The sequence below is a fragment of the Peromyscus leucopus genome, chromosome 3 (assembly GCF_004664715.2).
Source record: "Peromyscus leucopus breed LL Stock chromosome 3, UCI_PerLeu_2.1, whole genome shotgun sequence".
NCBI lineage: Eukaryota > Metazoa > Chordata > Mammalia > Rodentia > Cricetidae > Peromyscus > Peromyscus leucopus.
The window spans coordinates 44,410,436-44,430,244 of NC_051065.1; the positions used below are offsets into that span (position 1 = coordinate 44,410,436).

General features: G+C 37.8%; 1 protein-coding gene across 4 annotated transcripts in view; it reads left to right on the forward strand.

The window, feature by feature from the left end:
- The window catches only part of Tpk1 (thiamin pyrophosphokinase 1), a 334,542-nt gene that overhangs the window by 85,329 nt on the left and 229,404 nt on the right, over nucleotides 1-19,809 (forward strand). The window lies entirely within an intron of this gene.

Consider the following 19,809-nt stretch of genomic DNA (forward strand, 5'->3'; position numbering starts at 1 on the left):
TCTCTGGAGTTTTTGTGATGTTTCTTTGTGGTTTACATATATATTTGTTTTTTTATGGTTTTGATGCACACATAGAACCACTGTTTACAGATTACAGTATTTGATCTGCTTCACTTAATCCTATTTCATTCATTTTTTTCTTTGTTTTCCATATTCTTGGATATATGAAATGGGAAAAGGTTCTTCTCTTTGTTAATGTGACTCCTTATTTTTTTTTTTTTTTTTTGTTTTTTCTGGTTTTTTCGAGACAGGGTTTCTCTGTGTAGCTTTGCGCTTTTTCCTGGAGCTCACTTGGTAGCCCAGGCTGGCCTCGAACTCACAAAGATCCACCTGCCTCTGCCTCCCAAGTGCTGGGATTAAAGGCGTGCGCCACCACGCCTGGCTGTGACTCCTTATTTTTACAGTTACAATCTGTGTCATGGCCCATTTTCAGCCTGTTGGAATACTTGGTTTAGATACATTTACCACATATGATACATAGAAAAATGAAACCAAGTCTAGAAAAGAAACAGCAGAGCTGCTTGATGACACAGAGTGAGTGGAGTCCTGGTGGAGGGCGGGGGTGATGAGGCACTGACAGCAAGAGGCAGGGTTGTTGTTGGGTGTTTTTGCTTTTTTGGGGGGGGCCGCCGCCCAGCTCCCAAATAAATCACATGGAGACTTATTCTTACTTATAAATGCCCAGCCTTAGCTTGGCTTGTTTCTTGCCAGCTTTTCTTAACTTTAAATTAACCCATCTGTCTTTTGCCTCTGGGCTTTTAACTTTCTCTATTTTTGTATACCTTTCTTTCTTACTCCGTTGATGGTTGTATAGCTGGGTGACTGGCTCCTGGTGTCCTCCTCCTTTTCAGCCTCTTCCTTTCTCCCAGATTTCTTCTTTTATATATTCTCTTTGCCTGCCAGCCCTGCCTATCCTTTCTCCTGCCTTGCTATTGGCCATTCAGTTCTTTATTAGACCATCAGGTGTTTTAGATAGGCAACGTATCACAGCTTCACAGAGTTAAACAAATGCAACATAAACAAAGGTAACACACCTTAAATATTATTCCCCAACAGAGGGTGGTGCTGAATGAGTGAGGAGAGTGTGTGGTGAAATGAGTGTGTGGACTATAGAATGTTGTGGCTATGTGCATGAGGGAGGACTAGAAAGTCTATAAATACAAGAGGAAGGAAGGTCTGGGAGGATAGTGTTTTTGTTCTATTGAGGTTTGGTTTTGTTTTGGTTTTTGGGAGTGATTTTTAAGAAACTGTGGGTATGAAATTTCATAGGCTTTAAAATACCTTTTCTTTTAAACTGAAGAGCAGTTTGATTGCATATTTAGTTCCTAAGATCTTAAGAGATTTTTATGTCAGTGCATGTGCATTGGGCTAAAACTTGGACCCTCATGCACACTAGATACAAATTCTACCACTAAGCTACATTCTCAGCTGCCCAAAAGGGCTCCCCTCTCATCTTTCTGTTTGTCTCGCTGGCTGACTGGCCATCCGTCTGTTCGTCCATCCATCTATGTGGATCGATCTCTCTCTCTCTTTCTCTCTTTCTCTCTCTCTCTCTCTCTCTCTGTGTGTGTGTGTGTGTGTGTGTGTGTGTGTGTGTGTGTGTGTGTGTGTGTGTGAGAGACCTTGAAAGTAGGAAGTAGATGCCAGATCTCTTGTAGGTGGAACTACAGGTCATTGTGATGTGAGTTTTAGAAATCAAATTCTGGTCCTCTGCAAAACCAGCAAGTGATCTTAACCACTGAGCCATCTCTAGCCACCTCCTTAGGGATGCTTAAATAGTTACTGTGTACTTTGTTTATTAGGAGGTAGCAATATCCATGTATCTGTATCAGGTATATGATGATACTTCAAGACATGTTTTCAGTTTTCAAGGCAGTATGCACTTCCAATTCTTCAAACTATTTTTATGTGTTCGCATTTTAAAGTTTTTTTCTGTTTTGTATTATACTCACATGTGCCAAAAGTTGCCCTACTAGGCTATAGGAAACCCAAACTAATTTCCCCTCTCTTTGTTTTGGTACTCGATTTCTGCCTTATCACCTTCTCTACCATTCCTGTCTGTAATGACCACTAGCCCAGGTCATGTTTTTCACTAGATCAGTCATTTAGTTTCTGTGTCTAGCTTACTTCATTGATCGTAGTTTGGTTTCATCCATGTTGCTTAAGTATAAAGCTTCTGTATAGAAGTCTAAGGACACGTTGATACTTTTTCCACCAGAGGATGCTCTAGACCGTTTATCTCTCAGGGCCTTCCCACTCTTCAGTGGTGTGGTCTGGTGTGTTCTGTTGTCTTTGTCTGTACAGTTAACTTTTTGCTAGTACTGAAAAGTTTGTTTTTAATTAGTTCTGTAGTTCTCTTGCATGGAAGTTGTACGTATATGATTAAACTTTTGAGGTACCTAGGATGTGTTACGGTGTTTGACAACTGTAAGTGAGGCTATGAATTTATCCCCAGCGGAGCACCAATTTTTGTCTCATTTTTTTAATCATTTGTAATTAGTTCTCAGTTTTCATGCTTTTGTTCACCTCTTCGTTTTGTCTCCCTTGCCCTTTAGTGGATTTTTAGTGATTAAGTAATTTCTTGTTGTGATTTATTTTTTCACACGTTCAGCTTGTGACTCATTCTCTGAGCTTTTCACATTTCTTTCAAGAGCTCTTGTATTTGAATGGTTTTAGGTTTTCTTGAAGTCCTGTGGGTTTTAGTGACATTTCCAATCATGATTGTCATTGACTTGGAGGCAATATTTTTCTGGTTTCTTCCCCTTATTATTTTTTTAGCTTATTTTTTTTCCCCTATCAACCCTACTCCCACATGCTTCTGTCCCTCCTTTCTTTCTCTTTCTGTTAACCTGTCTACTCTAAATCCTGTATTCCCCTTTCCATTGACCTCTAAGTTCTAAAGAGTTCATGTCCCTGGGCAGCTCGGCTGGGGTAATAGAGATGACAGCGCTTCTCCTGAGGACTGGGAGCTGCAGGAAGGCGGGTGGCTAGGGATGGCTTTATGGCTGTGGCCAAGGCACTAGCAACCACAGGGTGGTTTGCAGTTCAGCCTCTTTCATTGCCCCTCAGCCACAGGGCCTCCTGCATTGACCTTGGATCTGAATCTATAGCCAAGACCTCTGGTGTCTTCTTACACCCCAGACTGAGTTTCACTGCCTTTCATAAATAATGTGATTGGTAAGAAATTTTGCCCAGGTTTTATCTGAAGTCAAATTTCTATTTCTTGTTTTTTATTGTTGTTATTTGTTTGTTTTGTTTTATTTTTTATTCATTTGTTTGGGATAGGAAAAAGTCAGAGATGTCTTTCTGGGTCTTAAAAGAAGATTTTTCTCACTTCATATCCTTCAGTCTGTGTGACCCAGCTATCAGAAGATTCCTGCAGAGTAGACTTAGGATCTGACGTCTTGGCTCTCTCCATCCTTTCCTTTAACTGCCTGCTGATTATTCTTCCTGCTGTGGTTTTACTGAGAATGGAATCTCACAGTCTAGCCTCTGGTTCCCTGATGAGTTGATGATGAAAACACAGGGCACTGCTGTACTGTGAGGAGTTTTGTTTGTTTGGAGGACACACCTTGTTAGTGCATTTATTAAAAATGCTATAGGATCAATATTTCCATCTCTGTTCATTCCTGTAGGCTATCTTGTACTTCTTTGTGCATTTATGAGTTTGTGTGTTTCATGAATTATTGAAACAAGCTGGAATGCATCTGCAAAAAGGGTGCATTTCCCTTTCTGCTACTTCTGGACTTTATTATTGAATCACTCTTAGTGTTAGCAGCTTATTGTAGTTTCAAGTTCTAAGGATCAAAATGCAATTAAAAAGATGTACATAATTCTGTTAGCTGGGAAGAAGGTAGCTGTTTTTATTTTATTATCAGAAAAGCAGTTTTCAATTCCCTACAGCCTGGTGAATGGAGTAGTTTCACAGAAGGAGAAAAAGAGACAGAATGACTGCAGTAGTTTCACAGAAGGAGGAAAGAACCAAAGACTACATGTGAGTGAAAATGACTAACAGCCTGGGCTGCTGTGCAGCCCTTATAATTGTTTGAAATTTACAAACACAACACTAGAACACAGTTTTTGGAATGAAATATTAATTTGTATCCATCACCATTGCAAGCTGCTCTCATTCATCACGTTTGCAAACAGCAGCAGCGATGTTCCTTTGGTGCAAGCCAAATATAACTTCCAGCTGCTGAAGTTAATTCTGCTTTTTAAATCTTATTAAAGTCTATCATCCAACAGCAAATCCTCTCACTTTTAACTCTTCTGTTGACTGTTTCTTAATTTTATTTATATTCATGGAAAGAAGCTTTCAGAGATGCTTGGTGCTTGAGACAGGAGAATGAGAACTCAAAAGCATTCTTGTATATGCATCATTTAAAGGATCATTTGCCAGCTCTTGATTGAAATTTTAATCTTGTATCCTTTTAATTCTGCAACTCAAAAAGTATGAAGCAAAACTTCAAAAAAGGAGCCAGTCATACATAGTTGCTCACAGTGTTAATCTTAGTACCCAGGAAACTGAGGCAGGGGAATCACCGTGCATTGAAGGCAAACCTGGCCTACATAGTTCCAGTCCATTTTAGGCTATACAGAGACAATATGTGTAAACAACATAAGAGCTCATGGCTCTAAAGCCGAGAAAATATAGCTATATTATTTATGTACAGGGTTGAGTCAAGTAGCCCAGGTGCTGACATACCTGTTTGACCTGTTGGAATTATGGTGACTCATATCTCCAGTGAGTATTCCTAAGATGCTTATCATTTAATTCTGGCAATTCTGACAGTAGATTTGATGACTATATGAAGTAAACAAATGGATAAAACATTATTTTCTTTATATTCTGTATGTTATTTTAATTGTCTAAAGAAATGCAGCCTGCAGTTACCAGAATTAACGTGAGAACTTTTTCCCACTTTTGGATGATCTTGCTCATTTGTACTGTCTCTGACTCCTAGGTTCTGATTGGGATTGTATCACTCCCTGCTGTAGCTAGAGTTTTCCTGCCTTGCCCACAGTCAGGACAAATCTTTGTCACCCCCCAGTCCCACAGCCGCTCAGACCCAACCAAGTAAACACAGAGACATATTGCTTACAAAATGTATGGCCGTGGCAGGCTTCTTGCTAACTGTTCTGATAGCTTAAATTAATCCATTTCCATAAATCTATACCTTGCCACGTGGCTGGTGGCTTACCGGTGGCTTCACATGCTGCTTGTCATGGTGGCAGCTTGCAGTGTCTCCCTGCCTCAGCCTTCTGCTTCCCAGAATTCTCCTCTCTCCTTGTCCCACCTACTTCCTGCCTGGCCACTGGCCAATCAGTGTTTTATTTATTGACCAATCAGAGCAACAGATTTGACATACAGACCATCCCACAGCACCCTGCCCTCTCCCAACTAGCTAACTCAACATTTGTAAGGTATAGTAAAGCTCTACTGTTACAACTGAGAATGGCCATGGTTTCTGCTGGGATGAGTCTTTTCTGCCTTCACACATACAAACTTGATTGCTTTGATTTATTCATTCATCTTGTATATGTATTTTATTCTGTGTATTCAAGACATTCAACATGCTGTTAGATAGTAAGAGTGTGCTATGGTGAACCAAGCTAGCATAGCCATCCATCCATAGTTACCTGTTTTTGTATGTGTGTGGTAAGAATAACTAAGATCTCCCAACTTTGCATGATTCTCAAGTAACCTGCAAGTTTGCTCTTGATGCTGACTTGTTTCCATACAGCTTTGCATCTACTCATCTTGGGAATCATCTTGCTTAGTTGTTATGCTTGCCTCTCCCTTTATTGGGTATACTTGCTTAAAATAAGGTGAGCCAAATATATAAATTTAAACCATGTGGCCTTAGAAAAAGAAAACAGGGAAAAATAATTTTAAGTCTCTTTGAATAAGAATCAGAATGTCATCATTTCAAACTATAGCCAATGTAAAAACTTATTAATGGTCTAGTTTAGTGTACTTTTTATTGCCTCCAAGTCTAGTGTGTAGTTTGCACTTGAAGTGACACAGCTACATCCCAGATACTCAATCTCACACTTGGCTGATGCCTCTTTGTTACACGGCTTGGTAGGAGACTATGGACTCCTGAAGGTTGGAACTATGTTTGGTTTTTGTGGTACTTACTCCTTGCCATACCTAGTTGACTTTCAGTGTGTGCCTATGAACCAGTGCATGAATGAATGAAGGCATATAGTATATAAGGAGGGTTATTAAGATTACTGATGCAAGTCATGAATATACTAATGCCTCTTGTAAAGAGAACTGAAGTACATTAGCTACAAACAGGACACCTAGGCCTGAATATTCTGCACATTTCAGTCAAATCAGGGCAGTGAGCACAGGTTTTGAAGAGGTAAATTACCAAAGGTTTCTTGTTGGGGACAACTAATAAAGGAAATTAGGAAGATGCCAATCTCTCCAGGGTCCACTTACCATCTAAGACTTCAATGAAGAACATTTGACACTCTGCCCTTTCACTTGTACTATTAGGGCATCTTCCATAGAAACCATGATCGAATTTATAAGCATGTCCTTTTCATTCCCCTTTAATACAAACAGAAGCCATGAGTCTGGTTCAATTTTTTACTATCTAATAAAATTTCACTTGGTGTAGATTAGTGTAGTCATTATGGGCAATGATCTGGTATAATGTAGTAAAATTAGTAATGTGCATATTCTAGGACCTGGTTGGTGACTATCCATTTAGATATTTGACATCCAAACAGAAGATACTCAATATGTGTATAATCATGCATATAGATGCTAATTGCAGAATTATTAAAATATAAATCTTTTGATGAATTCACTAAATTGGTATGAGTCAGGTGAATCTAGTAAACTGAATTTATACTTCAAGTTGAAATCCCTTGCATTTTAATATTCAATGATAAGAGAAAATATTTGAACACTTTGCTTAAAAATTTAAACACCATGACACAATATTACATATTGCTCATGGTTACAAGCATACAGCATAAAGAACAAAACAGAACAACTAACCACAAGCTGTGAGAAATCCAGAATAGGGGGTGTGCTGATTAGGGCATGGGGGTCTGTTGTGTATAAGGATGGCAGTTAAGGAATGGAAGTGTTTGTGGTTTTATGGCAACCCGAAGTGTTGAATGGTGACAATTGGCAAAGGTGGCGTGAGGTACAAAGGTGTTGTACTATTTGTTCATTGGTGTATTTTGGTGTATATGGTATATTTTATACAGTCAGAACATTTACTTTAGATATATGCTCTATAATTTTGAAAGTGAAAATTTAGGATTAAGCCACAAGGGATATTTTTCCTTCTTTGTTTCCCTTCATATGAATTATTTTAGTTATTTGCTGGAAAAGGAGGCACAGATGGAGATGCATATCCTTTTGAGGTATGCAGGTCCAAAAGGGCATTTTAAATCAAATCTCCTTTGTTCTGTATTTCAGGGTAGGATTTTAGTACTAATCCCAATGTCAAAAATGCTTAATAAACTCAGTGCCCCATGGGGCCTCATGAGATTAAAAGTGTTGGTTTTTAAAATCTGGACTGGCCTTATTGTTTGAAAGGCATTTAGGATGTGGTATATTCAGTTCAGTTCAAGCACTTTCGCGATACCTGCTGCCCTGTGCAGGGTCTTGCACCAGGCTGGGGAGCTATTAGGAGAGGGAATAGCAATGAGGGACAGAAAGAGACCAGTTAGGATTACACAGGACATTGAAACAGTTGAATAGCTATGTATTCACAATGGGAGTTGGAAAATATAATTCAATAAAAACATATGTATGTTATGAATTGTCTATTAGCTCTCTCTTAGCTCCAAACGAGCCTTAATTACTTAGACTGTAATCATGGACCTGTGCCTATTAAGCTTTCTCCTCTATCCTTTATGCTGAACCATTCCACTGGTAGTGTTTCTCCATTGCAGTGAATGTGATAGTTAGCTATGTCTACAGAGGGATGAAAGGGGCATTACTAGAAGGCATTACTTTTTCATCCTTGTGCTCTTGTCTTGTCAGGTGCCTTTGGTACATGGTTTTGCCAAGTGTTACTTCCCCCAGCGCTATCTCTGGCACATTGCAGTGGGTTCCAGTTTCTGCATAGTGAGTGTTTCCAGTTAGTCTTTCTACTGAGCCCTTTCCAGCAATCCATAGAGGCAGTGGCTGCTCTCTTCTTAGATTCACTCTCATGTTCCAGCTACTTTCAAAATTATTTCCCTAGTTCAAAACGCTGTATGCCATGCCCTAATGCAATATACACTAGTGGATGCAGAGGCAAACGCCTTTCTTCAGCATGCCAAAGTCAATAAAAGTGGTTTTGATATTTGATGTCTTCAAGCTTTACCCCCTCCTATGGTGATGTTGTGTCCCCTAATATATTGTGCACCCTAATAAACTTATCTGGGGTCAGAGAACAGAACAGCCACTAGGTAGACAAAGAGGACAGAAAATAGTGGCACACACACCTTTAATCTTGTCACTTGGGAGGCAGAGATCCATTGGATCTCTGTGAGTTCAAGGCCACACTGCAGACAGCCAGGCATGGTGACACACAACTTTAATCCCAGGAAGTGATGACAGGAAGCAGAAAGGTATATAAGGTGTGAGGTCTAGGAATTAGAGTCTTTTAAGCTTTTAGGCTTTAGCAGCAATTCAGTTGAGCTCCTTTCGGATGAGGACTCAGAAGCTTTCAGCCTGAGGATTCGTGGAAACAGGATCAGATGAGGAGTTGTTGAGGTGAGCTCGGCTGTGGCTTGTTCTGTTTCTCTGATCTCTCAGAATTCACCTCAATAGCTGACACTAGGTTTGTTTTTATTAATAAGACCTTTTAAGATTCATGTTACACCCTCCCTTTTAGAACACTGAACTAGCTCTATGAGTGGGCTTAAGGGATGTATATGTGATTGTGTCTGGCTTCTATCATATATTTTGTTACATTGGAAAAGCCATGTGCCTTACAGTTAGCTGTAAAATTGACCTTTATGATTCTTAACCTTAAGCTGGAGCTGCCTCATCCCTCATCCCTTACTTTGCTTTACTAGCAATCTTCAGTGCTTGGTGGTAGAACTAAGAATGTAGTCTATAACCAAATGTAGCTAGGAGCTGATTTCAGTATTGATAATGTACTAACTCCAATTTTTTATTATTCTGGCTGAAACTTTCAGTACTATGTCAAAGCAAAGCAGTAAGTGTGGCCATCCTTGTCTGTTTCTGATTTTACAGGAAAACTTCAGTGTTTTAGCTGTTGAGTTTAAGTAATGCTAACTGTGGACTTTTCATGTGTGACTGTTACTGTGTTGAGCTACATTCCTTTATGTCTTTTTTTTTATATTTTTTTATGTAGGGTTTTGGTTGTTTTCAAATGCTCTTTCTCCATCTATCCAAAGGATTGCATAGCTATGTTCTTTGTCTTTTAAGGCTGTGTTTCACACTTACTTATTTGCATACCTGAACTAGCCTGTTACCTTAGGGACAAGTCTTACTCAATGGTGGTAAATGTGTGGTTTATGTGTAGTTGAATTTGACGTGTAAACTTGTGTTGAAGATTTTTTAACCTATTTTCATTGGACTATTATTTTCTTACAATGTCCAAAGATCTTTATTGAATAAATGAGTACATGTCTTTAAATTAAAGCTAATTTAATTTCCACACTGCAGACAGCCAGGCATGGTGACACACACCTTTAATCCCAGGAAGTGATGACAGGAAGCAGAAAGGTATATAAGGTGTGAGGTCTAGGAATTAGAGTCTTTTAAGCTTTTAGGCTTTTAGCAGCAATTCAGTTGAGCTCCATTCAGATGAGGACTCAGAAGCTTTCAGCCTGAGGATTCATGGAAACAGGATCAGATGAGGAGTTGTTGAGGTGAGCTCGGCTGTGGCTTGTTCTGTTTCTCTGATCTCTCAGAATTCACATCAATAGCTGACATTTGTATACTGAATTCCATTGTATACTGAATCTCTTTTTACTGTGGTCTTAATGCTTTTACTTCTCACTTACCTTTTGCAAGTATCATCTTATATGACCAAATGCTGATATAAAGCCAAATATCTTAAAGTATTAATGGAAATTTCTTCCTGATTTGTTAAATCTAGGATTTTCTCTTGATTTAGTTTAGGATTAAGGTTAATTTCTCAGAGCCAGGGAAATGACTCAGTAGGTAAGAACTCTTGCTATGGAACATACGGTGAGCTGGGTTCAAATCCCTAGCACCTCTGTAAAAAACTGGGCATGGCCACACTTGCCTATAATCCCTTGTTGCAGGGTGGATCCTTGGAGCTCATGGATCAGCCAGTTTAGCTGCAACCAAATGGTGGGCTTCAAGTTCAGTCAGAGTCTGTCTCAGAGGAATATGCCAGAGAACAATAGAGGAAGATACCTGACATCCTTCTCTGGGCTCTACACAGGCACATGTACACTTGCAGACAACATGTGTAAAACACACACACACACACACACACACACACACACACACACACACACACAACAAGATACCTGATATCCCCCTGGCTCTACACACACATACACAACAACATGGCACACACACACACACACACACACACACACACGAGAGAGAGAGAGAGAGAGAGAGAGAGAGAGAGAGAGAGAGAGAGAGAGAGAGAGAGATTGTCTCTAAGCCTTCCGTGAGATAGCCCACGTACCAAAAGCCTCCTGTGCTCTACAGTGAATAAGGATGGGTACTCAAGGTGGTTTTGCCTCTTTAAGCTCTTTGCTGTTTCCATTACTAAAGCCATTAATGTTGACCTATAGAAAACCCATGTTGAATTTTTGTGTAATTCCTGTGAGTTTGAGCTTGTATCCAGTTATTCCTGCTTTTCTAAATATACTACATCTACTCATAGCCTTCATGTATCCTCCCCCCCTTTTCCTTTTTAAGCAGGAAGAATAAGCTCATGGCTATGCTCATTAGGAAAAAAATAGTGGTCAAGTTATATGTGAAATCCTTGAATTAGTTGAATATAAATATTAATTAATGTTCAGTTTCGAATTATTTATCAGTAAGGTCTATTTATTGAGGGTAACCTATTTAGTACCTTTTAGATGTAATGGTTTTTCTTTGACTAAGAGGACAGATAGGTTTGCTGGTTCACTCTATAAACTATGTTAAACATATATATCTTAATAGTTTTTGATTTATTGTGAAGTGTGTGTATGTGTTTGTGTGTGTGTGTGTGTGTGTGTGTGTGTGTGTGTGTGTGTGTGTGTATACACCAACCATGATGCACGTGGAGGTCAGAGCACAAATTAGGGGAGTTGGTTCTTGCTTTGCACTCTGGGTTCTGAGGGTTGAACTTAGGTATTCAGGCCTGCATGGTAAGCTCTTTGACTGCCTGAGCCATCACACTGACCTTAAACTATTTTTATATGAATGCCAAAGGTGTCAAGAAAGAAAGAAATATAGGCTGGATAAGTAATGTTTTCTTCTACCTATATAAAATAAAATAAATATAAACATCATCTTTTTGTTTGTTTAACAATGGTTTTCTTTTGATGTATACCACAGCGCATCTTTCATTTGAAAGATGCCTTGTGTCTCTGGGACCTGTTGCCACTGGAACCTTCTTGGTGCCTTTAGGAAAGGATGGAAGTGATTTGGTGGGATAAGAAGGAGCAAATAGACTCAGTAGTTCTACCCACTCCACAGTCTCCTGTATTTATTTTATATTCATTCTGTATCATCAAAGTTGAGGGAGACCAGCTTCCAATTTTCCCCCCAGAGTACTCTTCAGGAGGGAGAAGTAAGAAATACTTAGATAGAAATATAGAGGAGAGAGACAGTTAGAAACACAGGATAGTTCAGGAGGGCCTGGTTCAAAACCCACCAGCCCCTTCTGTCTCTTCTAAAGGGCTTTTAAAGGAATGCTCAGGGTGGAGCAAAAGACCTCCCCCCAGCACAGCCAAGTGCAGACCATCCCAAACACCTGGTGACCATGCACGTGGTCAAGCCATCCCCTATTGCAGCCCTGCTGTGTAAAGGAAGCTTTTGTGGGCTCCCACACAAAGTGATTTTTGTTTTTTATTTTAAAGCTTTACTTAAAAGCTGTTATATTTTTGCCAAGTGAATCAAGCACCATCTTTGACTATTGTGGACCTGCTCCTCTTGCTAGTTATAGGCATTTATCTCCACTATATTCATAGAGATCTGACTCCTGTCTTCATATCGGCACTGCCTCTTATGGGTAATTGTGTATTCTGTAGTGAACTGGTCAATAGAAACTCCCCTTCCACAGGGGAATGAGATAGCTGAGACTCAGCAACTTGGGAAATGATGTGAACCACCCAGTATAGTAATACTTTTTCATAGGGACCGCCAGCTCATAAATATTGACACAGAAACACAGTGACTTATTATTAATTATAAAAGCTCAGCCTTAGCTTTGGCTTCTTCCTAACTAGTTCTTCTAACTTAAATTAACCAGTATTTTTTTTTAATCTATGTTCCTCCATGAGGTTTGTTACATTGTCTATGTACTGCCCATCCTGCTTCCTCCATTTCTGGTTGCTATGCGCCTCGATTATCTCCTCTTCTCTCTACCCGGAAGTTCCACCTATCTTTCCTGTCTAGCTGTTGGCTGTACAGCTTTTTATTACACCAATCACAGAAATCCATCTTCACACAGTGTACAGATATCTCACAACAACTCAGCCAATCCTGGAGGACAGTCAAAAAGGCCTGACTTCAGTTGTCACTAGTGTTAGTAATTTAGTTACAGAGCCTTAAGAAATAGGAGGTGCATGTGAAATAAATGTAAAGTCAGTTTAGCTAGTATATAATTACCTTGTTACTTTCCCTGACTTTAGTAGCCAGGTAATGTAGCTTCTTGGCAATGGTTTAAACCAGAAATTTTGCAGAATAACAGCGTGTCTTCCTTACAGGTGTGTGCTGTGGGGTGTGGTCAGCCTACTGAGGAGTAGGTGTGCTCTTCTTGGTGTCTTGCTTCTCAACTTGGAATGACTGAGTGGGCATTTGACCTTGGCAGGTATACGCAGTTGCCATAACCACAACAGCAAGGTACTGTTGGCATGTAATATGTAGAGGTCACGAATACTGAATATCCTTCAACGTCTAAAGAAGCACTCAGCAAAGACCCAAAGATGAATCCTATAAAGCTTTATAATGCCAACTATGATTCCTTCCATGTTTGCTTCATTCACTGTGGATTGAGTTCATATTTGCTGTTCTATTCCTAAAGATTTGCTGGTTACTGGTAAAAATGTAAGGTTTGAGAGTTGTGGGACCTTACTTTTTGTAACAGTTCCATATTTAAAGAAATATATATATTCTTTATATATACAAAATAATTATATTTATCTGTGTTACTTAGTAGTTTTTATACTGAATGGGCTTTTCCATTTTTAAGAAAAATTTCTCTGTGCTAGGTGATACAGTGCAGCTTGACAGTAGGTGGTTTTCTTGAGATTTCATAGTAATTAGATAGTTGGTGAGACCCAGAATTAAAGAGGTATTTTATTATAGACTTTATAAATAAGATCCTAGAAGACTAGATGTCATACTTCATATCTGCAGTATATTAGTAGGGAAGGAAGAGAGAGAAAGGATAATAGAATTTACACAGTAATATTTACTAAAAGGTAATAAAAATCCCCATTACATGGCATGAAGCAGGTCATTAGGGCTGGTGCAGAACTGTGCATGTTGATGCTCAGTATAAATACCACTTGGCTTTCATTTGAAATAAGGATAATTTTGTGCTACTGATTTGACTAAAATGTAATGAGTATTCTACTCATTATCTGAAGAATATTACAAATAATGTGAGCTTTCTTAATAATTGCACATAAATATACTATAAGTAAAACCTTCCATCAAAAACCTTGAAGAAGATCTTGAAACAGCAGTTAATTTTGTGTGCATTTCAGCACTCCTCTAAGAAAAGTAAATTGTTATTTCTTTAGGAGAGAATATATTTCCATGAATTTCTGAGTTAATGCTTTTTTTCTACATGAAATAAAGCCTTGGAAGAGAAAGCACACTAATCCATCTCATTTTACCATGTCTGGGAACTAAGTGATTCGGGCTGTGTGCAAGGCTTTGCTGGTGATTTACATACCAGCCATAGGCATGATGGCTCCTCTCTAAAAGCTTGTTTCATTATAGATCTGAGGACTCTGTCTTTAAATTAGAAATTAATATTTGTGCTAGTTTGGGCTCTTTCATATTTTAAGTGGAGTAGAACCCAACTCAAACTTGCCACAGCCAGAAAGAGAATTTATTAACTCACACAACTAAGACTTCTGCCTGGCTTTAGTCATCGCAGTGGGAACTTGGCGTGTTCACGCTTGTCTTCTTGCTTTCTTATCATGTTCTTGGTTATGGTCAGGGTGGCAGCCTCTGTAGTTTCACATTCCCAGTCAAGAGCTGTATGTCAGGAAAGAGGAAACCTGTGAAGTCTCCTTGGCTGTGGGTGGGAAACACCCCTGTTTTTACCTGATGAAGTATTTTATCCCTTTTCCCCAAGTAGGGATTATCCTGAATTATTTTTGCTATCCAAAGTATATATGTGTGTTTTCTCTTGCCCTCTTACATATGTGTGCATGACTTCCACCTCTGTGTGTTGGAGATTGATACCATGGTTTCACATATGCTAAGCAAGTGTTCTACCATTGAGCTAGAACCCTAACTTTTGGTTTTCTTCTCATTAGTTTTTATGGGTTTCAAATTGAAATTCAATATAATTCATATTCCTTGTTCAAAAAAAGATTCATAACACAGTGTCTAAATGTCATTATCTCATCCCTATTGTTTTTGTAAATATTCACTATTAAACAGTTAGTTTGAGGAATAGACAGATGATCTTGTGATTGAACTAGCAAATATGGCTTGATGGGCTTGATCAAAAATGAAGTTCATTAACCTCTTAGGAAGGTTACAAGACAGTGCATCATGCTTGCATAATAATAAAATAGGGAAGTCTTGTCAGGATGGCTTTCCAGTGTGCCTTTTATCCATGTTTGAGTGCCTTCCCCACTTTGGTTAGCATGAGTTTTCTTAGGGAATTGAGTCTAATGTCTACTTTTCAGTGTCGGTACATATTATCAGTGCTGATTACTGCTTAACCAATTCATAATCTTGGTATGGAAACCTGTATCATGCATTTAGTTTTCTTAGGTTTGTATATTATATACTCTCTGGGTTGCTATTTACTGGAATATCTAAACCAGAAGTAATTTTAAAAGAATTTATCATATAAAATAATATACTAGGAGGCTGAAGAGATGGCTCAGTGGTTAAGAACATTGGCTACTCTTGCAGAGGACCAGGGTTCAATTCTCAGCACTCATACAGTGACTCAGAACTGTCTCTAACTTCTTGTGGTGGTTTGAAACAAAATGCCCCCCTAGATGAGTGGCACTGTTAGGAAGTATGGCTTTGTTGGAGGAAGCATGTCATTGTGGAGGCGGGCTTTGAGGTCTTATATATGCTCAAGATACTGCCCAGTGTCTCAGACCACTTCCTGTTGCCTATTAGTCAAGATGTAAGAACCCTCAGCTCCTTTTCTAGCACCATGTCTATGGAATGCTGCCTTTCTTCCCACCATGACGAGAATGAACTAAACCTCTGAAACTCAGTGAACCACCACAATTAAATGTTTTCCTTTGTAAGATTTACTGTGGTCATGGTGTCTCTTCACAGGAATAGAAACCCTAACTAAGGCACTCCTTTTCCAGAGGATATGTTACCCTCTTCTGACCTCCAGGGGGACCAGGCACATACTTGGCAACCAGACTTACCTGAAGGCAAAACATACATACAATAAAAATAAATAAAGATATAATTTTAAAAATATTGTACTATAAGTCAAATGTAGTGACACATTTCATGTAATCCCATAGTGTAATAGGCTGAGGCCAGGAGATGACAAATTCAAACAAACAAGTAGCATATTAATGCATATAAAAACAACTTTCAGGTATGTTACTTTTGCAGGTTATGCTGCATTTGTTTAATTATATAAAGATGTGTTGCCTTTGTTTCACCCTTGCCTGCCTAAGGCACCTGATAGATCTAATAAAAAACTGAACAGCCAGTAGCGTTCAAAACTTTAAAAAAAAAAAGCGCTCTTTCTTGGTGGTTGAATATGATATAGGTACCAGTATTCACCCAATGGCCATGTATGTCTACTGCAGTGTTTCCCATTGTAACATGTATGTGACAGCAGTTATCCTATGCTTACTGTCTCGTCCATTAAACAAGTATTTGTATTGGCTACATAGAATTTCTGCATCAAAGGGGAAGCACATTTAAAAGTGTTATCAGTTTACAGGGCTGTCTCTCTGAGGTAGAGCTTCAATAGCACATCTTCCCCGGTACTTCGCTCCTTGTTTTATCTATATTGTCTTCCTGTTGGTTCTGAACTTTTTATTAATTGGGGGAATACACCAATAGTAATTTTGATGATTTTGCATTAGAATCAGAGTTGTTGGGATTGACTTAAAAATCACTGGGCTTTATAAGAAAAAAATAAAAATAAAAACCACTGGGTTTGTTAGTGCTCATAGATACTGGGATCAAAATCGAATTCCAGTGTTCTAAGTTACTAAAATGGTAAGATTTTTCTTTTCTCTCTCTCCTCCTCCTCTTCTCCTTCTGTTTTTTCTACATATAAATACTTAAAATTACTTTAATAGTATACTTTGCAGTAAGTCAAATTATTTCTGCTCAATTTTATTCAACAGAAGATTTTGAAATAGACAATTTACCTGTAATTGTGAATGCAGGGTTTTTTTTTTTTTGTAAATATTGCTAAATGCTGGGTAAAAAACAACACTTAAAGTTATCTTTAACATACCAGAATAGTTGAAATAGAAAAGTTGCTCCAGTGATTTTTAGTGTATTTGAGTTTTCACATGTTTATCAACTTGAAGCATAGTAAGAATTGTTCAACCATTACTTGGCAACCTGCAAAAATTTCGCTGTATAAGCTAACGGACATTTTACATTAAGAGATAACTCATGCAGGAATTCTTAGGACAATTTAAATTATGATGAATGAACATTTCTGGTCCGAATTATTGTGATTTATCTGCTCTTCCTCTAGAGTGCCCTCCACTTCTGGTCTTGTTACATGGCCGTTCCCTTTGTTGGTTATATGTGTTGCACATTTTTCTAACTGCTATATGTGAACCCAAACAATGTGTCAGCATTGTTTATCCTCTTCAAATATTTTCTTTTTAAGTGTAATTCTATTTGTATACTTATAAAATTTGAAAACTTTATTGTGAATAAAGCTTTAAAAAGTAAAGAATGTTTTTGCAGTACCTTATGGGAATCAAATTATTTTGAAAATAGATTTATTTTTCCCTTCAGATGGAATAAATTCCCATTCCTAACTCGTGTGTAATGAGAGGGTAGTCTGTGCATTTCCTCATGAATATTCCTGCTCAGTTTTCCATTTAAAACATTAGTAATCATCAATAAATGTAGTTACTAAGTGTTTTGCTTTTCATAAACTGCTCTAAATCCATCAAATTAAATATAGTTATTAGAAGTAACAAGTATTAGAACTTTTTGATTGACAAAAATAACAGGAACTTTAGCTGAGCTGGATGTGTTAATGCATTCCTTATGTCTCGTCCTTTGAAGCTGACCTCTGACTGCTCATTGCATTTGAAGCTTTTGTTAGTCCAGAGGACATTACACACATTTGCTTCTCACTCTGTTTTCTTCTCCTGCAAAGAGCCTGGATGCCTACCAAATGTAAATGTGCCTATTTGCTTATGATGTCACTGGGGAGCAAAACTATGCCTCACACATGCTTGATCAGCACTCTATCGCTGAGCTCTACCCCTGACTCTTAAAAAGACTTAAATGTTGAAGTTAGCTGATTTTTTGCTGTGTAATATATGGAAAATTGATATCATTCTACTTGTTAATCTTCATCAATTAAACACTATTTCTTACATTTTATATTGCTTTAGTAAATAAATTGTTACATAAAAGAGCTCATATACTTGTTAATTTTGTTTATGGAGAATTACTTTTTATACTCCAAGGGTAATTACTGATCATTTACCATCTGTTTCTATTAATCAGTCTTTTTATTCTCCCCAGCGAGTGATATTATACTACATTTTATGTGAGATCATTTCTTCCTCTTCGCTTATGATGATTTTGACATGTAGGAAATGTGCCACAAATTCTATGTTCTTCTGTTAGTTATATTCTTGGCATAATATGAGCCTGGGTTCCAGTCCTTATAAAGTATTTTGGGTGGTTAGTGAAATTAGTCATCCCTCTTAGTTGTTTTTATAAAAACTCTTGTTTTTATTTAATATTTCATAGTAGCTTGTGCTGTTCTTTTCTAAGAATGTAAGCTTTTTATATTTTTAAAAATTCTAACAAAAAACAGAAAACTATTTACTGAATTCTGAATGTGTTCATGAATTATAGGAATGATCACATGTGATTATTAAATTGTTAATTGTTTAATGACCATACTGAATAGGTAAAGAAGCTCAAGCTAAAATGAGTGTGTTCTATACATGTGGCTTGTATTTCATTTCATATGTAACGGGGAACATGGAAAATCAACTTTGATGAATCGGCTTTTGTGCCTGTCCATAGGGTTGGTTAGATACTCATTACCTTATCTTTCCTGATGTTAGCACATCAAAATTCTGAGTTAAACATTCTAAATCTTCTTAAATATATAGCTAGATTTGCACACAGAAAGATGATAGGATGGTTTTAAAAGGAAGAAGTAGGTCAACAGGGTAGTTTGTTTCTTCTGAAACTGTTCCTGTCCCAGACATTTTCTCATGCTACTGACTTAGTGTGGCAGACACTGGAGTTTTGGACTAGGAAAGCAGGTGAGTGCTGTAAGCAGAATTTAGACTGTTCTCCTAGGGCCTGGAAGATAGTGCTGTCGAGAGGAATACAGAGAGTGGAAACCTGCAGGTAGGAGTCAAGGCTCCATTATCAGCTGGGTGTAAAGCTAGTCATGTAATATTTTGGCAAATAATCTGGTCACATTTCACCCCTGAGGTTAATTTCATAGGTGGGGGAAGTTGCAAGACAGCATACATTTGGATTTATGGCATCATTATTACTGATTACTCTTGTATAAATCTACAATGAAAAAGTAATTAATATACTTAGTGGCTTTGCTTTTAGTGGTTGTGTAAGGGCAGAAGGCAAGACTTTGGTATATTAAAGAAACTGCCAAGATAGCCTGTTAAATCACCAGTATCTTGCATTTACTCATATTCCACAGAATAAAAGAGTAGTTTGATCTGAACCCCTAGGGCAAAGATTTTTTAAAATAAGTAAATAAAGCCACGATTCTCTAAATCAACATGATCAAAATTCACATGAACTCACAGAGACCCAGGCAGCATGCACAGCATACCAGGGCCTTTACATATATATTATGCCTTTCAGTTTCGTATTTTTATGGAATTCCTGAGTGTGAGCATGAGTGTGTCTCTGTTTCTTATGTCTTCTCTAGGGCTCTTTCCCTTTTGTTTGTTTGTTTTTTCAAATTCCAATGTGTCAGTTTTTGATTTATCTTGTTTTATTTTACTTAAAAAGAAACTTTAAAAATTAGCAACAAGATGTCATAAAGGACCTTTATTGAAATTAGATTAATAGTTTAAAATAGTAATAGTAAAACTAATATTATTTGCATATATTATTGTTAATAATATATTAATTATTATTAATGTTTTATATAATAAATGTTATTAATAATTGAAAAGAGATTTCACAAATTGAAAGACAGAGTTGAAGTAGTTGGTCACATACAGAAGGAAAATAAGAATGAAACATTT